The 9,512-nt window shown below is 45.0% G+C and overlaps 1 long non-coding RNA gene across 2 annotated transcripts; it reads left to right on the top strand.

The window, feature by feature from the left end:
* The first annotated feature begins 928 nt into the window (after positions 1-928).
* Positions 929-2,997, top strand: LOC121404361. Of its 2 annotated transcripts, XR_005967938.1 has the most exons (4): positions 929-968; positions 1,032-1,536; positions 1,603-1,908; positions 1,976-2,997. It is a non-coding gene; the product is annotated as an uncharacterized LOC121404361 (long non-coding RNA). The 2 variants fall into 2 exon arrangements; XR_005967937.1 differs by having other exon boundaries at positions 1,603-2,997.
* The last annotated feature ends 6,515 nt before the right edge of the window (positions 2,998-9,512 follow it).

The following is a 9,512-nucleotide window of genomic DNA, read 5'->3' as shown; positions in this document are numbered from 1 at the left end:
TGAAAAAGAGCGATTGACTTTAAATATGAAATTAGTACACAAAAATACGCTAACTAAACGAGCACAGGTAGTGGACAGATTGCACGGTCGGTTCACAACACAGGGTACACAAATAAACCACAATTAGTTTCAATTAAATCTCGAAAATAAAACTTTTAAGAAGGAGCGAATCTGAGATCGCCCAACATCAAGGTTTATTTAGGAACCTAAGTGCGCGCAGAGCGAGGGCCCGTTGGGAAAAAGTTTACTGTTTCTGTCTTTATTCGTGTTGCCGACACCGCTCAGCAGTGTCCAAAAATAGATTTGCATGTGCGATAAGAACACCAAAATGCAGTTTGCGAATTCTTAGAACTTTATAAAGCGCGACAGGTCCGTCATCAACGAATGCATGGGAAGTCTCTTTTTCTGAGTACAGAATAATCAGAAAGCTGTCAACCCATAGCGTTTTTTTTTTAATCCTAATATTGTTTAGTTGTTTTTAAATATCTTATATACTATAAATTTGTAGAAAACAATCTGTGCATAAGCGGCTATCTCCGCAACGCGTGCACCAAATTGCATGCTGTTTTTAAATGATAGCCAGAGAATGTGACCTGGTTTGCACAAACAAATTTGTACTTTTCTATAAAAAGGTTCCTCAAGAATTACAAATGAATCAAAAAAATCTTAACTTTGGTCCAAAAGTGTGTGTTTGAACGCCTATTTCATTTCATTTCTCCGCAACGCGTGCACCAAATTGCATGGTTTTTTTTAAATGATAGCCAGAGTTTTCACTTTTCTATAAATAGGCTCCACAAAAATTATAAAATGAATCAAAAAAAAATCTCAAATTTGGTCTAAAAAAGTGTGTTTGAACGCCTATTTCATTTCATTTTGTGTCATTCTGTAGAACAGAATATTTGATGATAGATTTTGTTTTTTATAACTTTTTGTGTGAAAATTTGTTTTCTGAAAAAATTTTAATTTGTGTAAGTATATTTGTTGCTTTTGAAAATGTGTGCGTTTTAAACCAACCTGTGTGGTTTTTAAAGTTAAATGTCCAGACGATTAAATTTGGGTCGGCGAACGCGAAATTCGTTTCAAGTTGTGGCTTCAAGGAGCCGTGAAAGTAGCCAAGACATTACACATCGCAATGAAAATAATCGTCTACGCACAGCAAGGTCCCGTTCAAATCAACGGAACAATGATGCAACTGCAAATGATATTCAAAATCTACAAGGTGTTGCATTCGCGTACAGTAGTGTCACCGATTACGCTTTTCATAGGCAAATTATAATTGGTCCAATGAACGACCGTTGTCGCCATTGTCAGGCATTAAAATTTAAAGGTGAAGCAGATGGGATGTGCTGTGCGAGTGGTAAAGTGAAATTGCCTGAATTAGGCAGCCCACCACAACCATTGAGCACATTACTTAATGGATTGACACCTGAGTCTAATAATTTTTTGAACAATATACGAAAGTATAATTCGAGTTTTCAAATGACATCTTTTGGCGCAACAAATATTATAAGAGACAACTTCATGCCAACGTTCAAGGTAATTAAATATTTTTGTTTATGCAAATTGTACGTTTGTTCTCATTCTATCATATATTTTATTCAGATTCAAGGTCAAATATACCATCGAGCTGGCTCTTTGCTACCTTACCTTTGTTATCAGACCATCAATTTTTGCAATTATATTTTATCGGGAACGCGCATGACGAAGCTGATCGTCGGTGTGCCATTATTACAAACACACGGAGACAAATTATTTTCGATTTGCAAAATATGTTCCATGAGCAAAACGAATTGGTTCAGGTTTTCAAAACATCGCTTGATCGAATGCCATCTGACGATCATAAAATTGTTATTCGAGCTGATAAAACACCGGTTGGCGAACATGCAAGGCGTTTCAATGCACAAACAGGTGACAAAGTGGCAATAGTCATCGTTGGTGAGCAATTCCATAATCGTGATATTGTGCTTCATCGTAGAAATGAACAACTTGAACGTGTATCCGAGACTAATCGCTTTTATGATGCACTACAATATCCCATATTGTTTTGGCGCGGACAAGATGGCTAAAATTTCAACATTAAAATGGTAAATCCAGTAAACGGTCGAGAAGGAACAAAGAAAGTTAGTGCTATGACTTATTACGCATACAGGCTGCAGATACGGCAAAATCAAGACAACCACATACTGAGGTGTAGAGCACTTTTCCACCAGTATATTGTTGACATGTATGCAACAATTGAATCGGAACAGTTAAATTTTCTTCGATTCATCCAAGCCAATTTACGTTCCGAAAAGTATGTTCATTTGCGTGATGTCATTAACAACGAAGGTAATGCACAAAACGTTGGAACTATGATAATATTACCGTCATCGTATGTTGGAAGTCCACGTCATATGTTTGAGTACGCGCAAGATGCGATGTCATACGTTCGCCGTTACGGTCGACGAGACCTCTTCATCACCTTCACGTGTAATCCGCAGTGGGAAGAAATCTCTGAATTATTGTTTGTTGGCCAAACATCGAAAGATCGCCATGATATTTTAGCACGTGTTTTTAGACAAAAACTGAAATCACTCATGGATTAAATTGTCAAACACGGTGAATTTGGGTCTGTTCAATGTTGGATGTATTCAATTGAATGGCAGAAACGAGGTTTGCCTCATGCACATATTTTAATTTGGCTGATTGAAAAAATAAGGCCGAATCAAATTGACGATGTGATATTGGCAGAAATTCCAGATCCGACAGTGGATCCTGAATTGTTTGAAGTGGTCACCAAAAATATGATTCACGGTCCATGTTGTGCGTTGAATTTTAATTCACCATGTATGGTTGAAGGGAAATGCTCCAAACGTTTTCCAAAAAATTTGGTCTCCGATACAGTGACGGGCAACGATGGATATCCCGAATATCGGCGTCGATCAACTGAAGATAATGGCCATTCGGTAACTTTGAGAGTTAAAAATCAAGATTTGGAGATTGATAATCGTTGGGTTGTGCCATATACACCGTTATTATCTAAGATGTATAACGCGCACATAAACGCAGAGGTCTACAGTTCAGAACAATCTATTAAATACATTTGCAAATACATCAATAAGGGCAGTGATATGGCTGTTTTTGGATCAGTTGCTAATGTTACTGATGAAATCACTCAATTTTAAATGGGCAGATACATCAGTTCAAATGAAGCATGATAGGCATCCAACTGTAGTTCATTTAGCTGTTCATCTTGAAAACGGTCAACGCGTTTTTTTCACACCCGGAAATGCAATGCGAAGAGATGCGCAACCACCAGCAACAACTCTAACTGCATTATTTTCGTTGTGTCAAGCTGTAACGAACCATGGTTCCATCCATGTTGTAATGTCCTATCTCAGGCTGAGGTATGCATCAGTCTGTCCAGGGTCCTGAATTACAAGTTATTTATAATTCACGAGGACTTTATCGGGAAAACCAGGAACTTTGCCAGAAACTGAAATAGAAATCAAAACACTTTTTGGTTCTTTTAATTTTTAATGGGTTTCTATATTCTTCCGTATTATTATTCTACCCGGTTATGTTATGTTTAAGTGTTCTACGACGCGTATGGTGGTTTGACTCCCGTGTTTGTTATTTGCCTGACTGCTACGGCTGGTGGACTCGCTGCCTACGATGGCTGGTGGACTGCCTCCGACGATGGCTGGTGGACTGCCTCCGACGATGGCTGGTGGACTGCCCTTTTCTTCATGCAAGGCAGTGCCTTTTATAGGTCGGCCAGCCTTCGATTTTCCCATTAATGTCTTACAGATATCTTATTTCTACTCCAGAATGTGGAAAGGGTTCTTACATAAATATATATTGCCGAATTATAGTCTGCGCGTGCAGACGGGCTGATCGGTAACAGAAGGTTACCTAATCATTAGCCCTGCAGTCAGTGTCCAATATTCCCGGTAAGGAAAGTCGGAGACTGCTGACTGGCTCGCGCATGTGGGTAATCAAGGGTTACCTAAGCAATCGCCTGCCAACAAGTGTCCAATGTCCCAGGTAAGGTGATCGGTGTGCACCGGTACCGTGGGAAAGGAATTTCGTTGGCACTTCGGGAATATATATTGTTAGGAATATTTATTTATTTAATATTATTTTAGGTACTTATTGCGTAAGCCCCATGTGCTGGGGTCCTGTCTTTTGGCATGTGCTGAGTTTGCATTTTTGCTGGGTGTTGATCGCTTCTACTGGGAGTAGCGTTGGCTGCGTCGCAGACAAAAATTGAAATCACTCATGGATTAAATTGTCAAACACGGTGAATTTGGGTCTGTTCAATGTTGGATGTATTCAATTGAATGGCAGAAACGAGGTTTGCCTCATGCACATATTTTAATTTGGCTGATTGAAAAAATAAGGCCGAATCAAATTGACGATGTGATATTGGCAGAAATTCCAGATCCGACAGTGGATCCTGAATTGTTTGAAGTGGTCACCAAAAATATGATTCACGGTCCATGTTGTGCGTTGAATTTTAATTCACCATGTATGGTTAAAGGGAAATGCTCCAAACGTTTTCCAAAAAATTTGGTCTCCGATACAGTGACGGGCAACGTCAAGCTGTAACGAACCATGGTTCCATCCATGTTGTAATGTCCTATCTCAGGCTGAGGTATGCATCAGTCTGTCCAGGGTCCTGAATTACAAGTTATTTATAATTCACGAGGACTTTATCGGGAAAACCAGGAACTTTGCCAGAAACTAAAATAGAAATCACAACACTTTTTGGTTCTTTTAATTTTTAATGGGTTTCTTTATTCTTCCGTATTATTATTCTACACGGTTATGTTATGTTTAAGTGTTCTACGACGCGTATGGTGGTTTGACTCCCGTGTTTGTTATTTGCCTGACTGCTACGGCTGGTGGACTCGCTGCCTACGATGGCTGGTGGACTGCCTTCGACGATGGCTGTTGGACTGCCCTTTTCTTCATGCAAGGCAGTGCCTTTTATAGATCGGCCGGCCTTCGATTTTCCCATGAATGTCTTACAGATATCTTATTTCTACTCCAAAATGTGGAAAGAGTTCTTACATAAATATATATTGCCGAATTATAGTCTGCGCGTGCAGACGGGCTGATCGGTAACAGAAGGTTACCTAATCATTAGCCCTGCAGTCAGTGTCCAATATTCCCGGTAAGGAAAGTCGGAGACTGCTGACTGGCTCGCGCATGTTGGGGGTCTGCCCGGTAATCAAGGGTTACCTAAGCAATCGCCTGCCAACAAGTGTCCAATGTCCCAGGTAAGGTGATCGGTGTGCACCGGTACCGTGGGAAAGGAATTTCGTTGGCACTTCGGGAATATATATTGTTAGGAATATTTATTTATTAATATTAAGCCCCTTGTGCTGGTCTCCTGTCTTTTGGCGTGTGCTGAGTTTGCATTTTTGCTGGGTGTTGATCGCTTCACCTGGGAGTAGCGTTGGCTGCGTCGTCTGCTTGTGACGAACCATGGGATCCATGGGTCGTCTTCGGTGGGTTCGGTGGCTTCGGGGTCAAAGGTTTGATTCGGGTTTTTCGGAAGGATGGGTTTGTCAAATGTGCTTGACGGATCGATGCACCGGTGGTAATCGCTTATGTGGGCGATGATCGGGGAGGCGTTGGACGTGGGTAGAGTAGTTTTTTAGCTCTGGCGGAACACTTGGGTGGTATTGTCTCCAGACTGGTGCATGAACTGGCTGGTCTCGACGATGTCTCTTTTGTTGGACCAATGGCTTGTTTGGGCGACGGATGCTTGGGTCTGCAGGGCCAAGTCCGGCGGCCACGGCTCCGGGACTGGTTCGGGCTCATGTTCGGTTGGATCGGCGGCTTCGGAGTCAAATGGCTGGCTGGGGTCTTCGGGTAAGAGGGTTGTGTCGAAGGAGCTGTGCGTTTCGATCCTCCGTTGGTAGTCGTTTATGTGGGCGACGATGGGTGTGGTGTCGATCATGGGTACGATATTTTGGTATGCCGGGTGTAGTACTCGTGTTATACTACAGCCAGACTGGTACGTGAACAGGTGAGTCGCGATGACGCCTCTGGTATCGCAGCAATGGCTTGTGTGGGCGACGAAGATCTCGGACATGGCTCTAGGCATGGCTCGTTGCATGGCGCTAAGAATCATGTCAGTACGCGGAAGGTACTCCATTGTGTTGGCGAGGATCGGTGTGGCGTCGGCCGTGGGTACGACAGGGCGGCTGTCGGTGTATCGTGGGGTTATCGTCCTGGTTTCCGGGCCCGCGTTGAGGGGCTCTGTGGATATCAGTTCAATTATGGGCCCCGACCAGCGTGGGGTTAGCGTGGCTGTTTTCCGTGTTGCTGGGCTGTCGGATGGTGGCTGCCGTTGCCCTTTTTTGATGCTGGTGGTCGGTTTTGAGGGTGTCCGTGTGTTCAATTCTTCCGTTGCGGATTCTGTGCGTGCTTGCTCTGTTGCTTGTCTTCGATCTGGGCTTCCTGTGTCGAGCGCCGGGTTCAAGTGTGTTTGTCTCATGTGTGAGATCCTCGTGGTTTGTTTGGGATGCGTGTTCCCTGTTTTGGGCCTAGGACGCGGTTGCTCCGTAGTGACCGTGGGACTCGTTTTCCCGATTGCTTGGTTGCTGTTTGCTGGTGTTGACCTTGAATTCCTGTTCTCCGTAATGTGCCGTTGCTTCGTATTCGTTGCGATTGGTTTGGGTGTCAAGTGCTGCGTTGCGTTATTGGGTGCCGTGAGCGTTGTGGTAGGTCGTGGACGTGGGTTCGTTGCGATTTGTTGAAGTTTCTGGTATCGAGGTTCGGCGTCTTGTACGTGGATGGTTGTAAGCACGGGTTCAGTGGGCATGGGGTGACGGTCTCGTAGCTGTAGCAGCGTGGAGCCGCATTGGATCGTCGTTTCGGTGGCATCTAGGAAGTCCATGCCGACAATAACTTGTCCCAACATGTTTGGCAGAACCAGGAGCGGGATTTGAACATCTCGTTGATCCAGCTTGATGTGCGCCAGTAGAACTTGTGAGATCTCTCTGACCGAGCCATCGGCCAGGCGTATGCGGACGCATGCATCTTGCAGGTTGGTGTTGATGTCTAGTTGTCGGGCGAGGTTTGCGCTGATAAAGCTTCTGGATGCCCCGGTGTCGTTTGTGGCTTTCGTTGCGTATCCTCCTATGCTTACCATCGCCACTATCCGGCCGTTGCTTACGTGTAGAGAGTTATTTATTCGCGGGTTGGAGGAGGCGTCGTTCCCGGCTGATCCCGTGTCAGTTGGGAACGCATGTCGTTTCCCGAGGTATTCTGGCGGCAGCAATCGACGGTCCGTGTGCCGCGTTTGCCACATTCCCACGCGGTGCTATGGGGGTCGTGATCATGCGAGGTGCTATATCGGGATTCGTCGTACTGTTTGGTTGAGCTGGCGGTCTCCCTGGTGTGTCTGTCGACTCCCAATGTGGTCTCCGAAATGGCGTCCGCTGCGAGTCACTGTTCCTCTGCTCTGTAGCTGGCCTTGGGTATCTTGGCGTGTTCCGCGGGGGTGCGAAAGTGGTCGGAATGGTCCGCTCTTGGATGCTCTCGAACTCTGTGGCCAACAGTGTGAGCTGTGCTAAGCTTTGTAGTTCGTGTCGGCGAACGTACATCTGATATGCTGGAAGCGCGTTGTCGTAGATCCTGGTTAGCTCCTTGGTTGCGTCGTACCCAGCGTGGTGCATGAGTAGACGTATCTCGATGAGGAAATCTTTGAACAGTTCCCCCGCCACTTGCTTGCGGGCTCAGATCCGGTCTTCCAATTGTTCAAAATCACGTGGTGGCAAGAAGAACGTTAGGCGGAAATTTTCCCATGAGGAAATTTCGTGAGGGGCGGCTGGTGCGGAACCAACGGCTGGCACGGTCTGTGAGAAGCGCGTTCTTCGAGCAGTTCGATGAATGATAGAGGGTCATCTTGGCCGTCAAACTGGATTCCCCACTTTCGGATGCGTTCCGCCATTGGTGCAGCGTGGTTGTAGTGGTGCCCTTCCATTGGTCGGTCGATCGCTGGCAAGACCCTCGGTCCGGGCGCTGGGTGAGTCTCTGTAGCTAGGGGCCTTGGAAATGGGGCTGCAGGAGTGCGGTATTCGGTGGCTGCGGGGACTCGTAATCCGGTCTTAGGATCCATTTGGCGAGTGTCGGATGGTCCAGGAGTAGTGGGCAGTGGTGACTTGGAGCGAGAGCGTGAGGCTGGTTTGGCATAGTGCCTCTCGAAATCTCCTAAGCGAACCCAGGCTTCTTGCGCGAGTGGCCCGGCGACTAGTGTGGCAAATTTCTTTCGGCGCTCATCGACCGTTCCTTCGCTGCCGAATCCGAATTCTTCGGCGAGGACTTCTAGTTCGTCCCTACGGAGTTTGTGGATCCAGCCGGTGCTGACCCCTGGATTGGAAAAGTGTCCCGCAGGGTATGCCTCCTCTGGTTATTCATCGTCGTGATGTTCCATGTTGATTTCTGTTGATTTCTGGGCACTGAGTCACTGTTGAACGGCACTTATAGGATCGGCACTGCGTGTACTTTCGCGTTTGTTTTCTCGCCCGGGTTATGTAAGTGCGCGGACTTGTTATTGATTCAATTTTCTTTTTGATGGCAGTGGGTCTTCAATCCACGAAGTCCCTGATTTCGGTTTTCTTGAAGTTTCCACGAAAAATCCTTTAAAGTCCCTGCTCGGGCGCCACTTGTAATGTCCTATCTCAGGCTGAGGTATGCATCAGTCTGTCCAGGGTCCTGAATTACAAATTATTTATAATTAATTATTTAACTTTGAGAGTTAAAAATCAAGATTTGGAGATTGATAATCGTTGGGTTGGGCCATATACACCGTTATTATCTAAGATGTATAAAGCGCACATAAACGCAGAGGTCTACAGTTCAGAACAATCTATTAAATACATTTGCAAATACATCAATAAGGGCAGTGATATGGCTGTTTTTGGATCAGTTGCTAATGTTACTGATGAAATCACTCAATTTTAAATGGGCAGATACATCAGTTCAAATGAAGCAGTATGGGGCATATATTATCATTCCCGATTCATGATAGGCATCCAACTGTAGTTCATTTAGCTGTTCATCTTGAAAACGGTCAACGCGTTTTTTTCACACCCGGAAATGCAATGCGAAGAGATGCGCAACCACCAGCAACAACTCTAACTGCATTATTTTCGTTGTGTTAAGCTGTAACGAACCATGGTTCCATCCATGTTGTAATGTCCTATCTCAGGCTGAGGTATGCATCAGTCTGTCCAGGGTCCTGAATTACAAGTTATTTATAATTCACGAGGACTTTATCGGGAAAACCAGGAACTTTGCCAGAAACTGAAATAGAAATCAAAACACTTTTTGGTTCTTTTAATTTTTAATGGGTTTCTTTATTCTTCCGTATTATTTTTCTACACGGTTATGTTATGTTTAAGTGTTCTACGACGCGTATGGTGGTTTGACTCCCGTGTTTGTTATTTGCCTGACTGCTACGGCTGGTGGACTCGCTGCCTACGATGGCTGGTGGACTGCCTCCGACGATGGCT

This window comes from Drosophila obscura, unplaced genomic scaffold (genome assembly GCF_018151105.1).
Source record: "Drosophila obscura isolate BZ-5 IFL unplaced genomic scaffold, ASM1815110v1 contig_194, whole genome shotgun sequence".
Lineage (NCBI taxonomy): Eukaryota > Metazoa > Arthropoda > Insecta > Diptera > Drosophilidae > Drosophila > Drosophila obscura.
The sequence above is the reverse complement of the archived record's forward strand: the minus strand, read 5'-3'. Positions and strand labels throughout refer to the sequence as shown.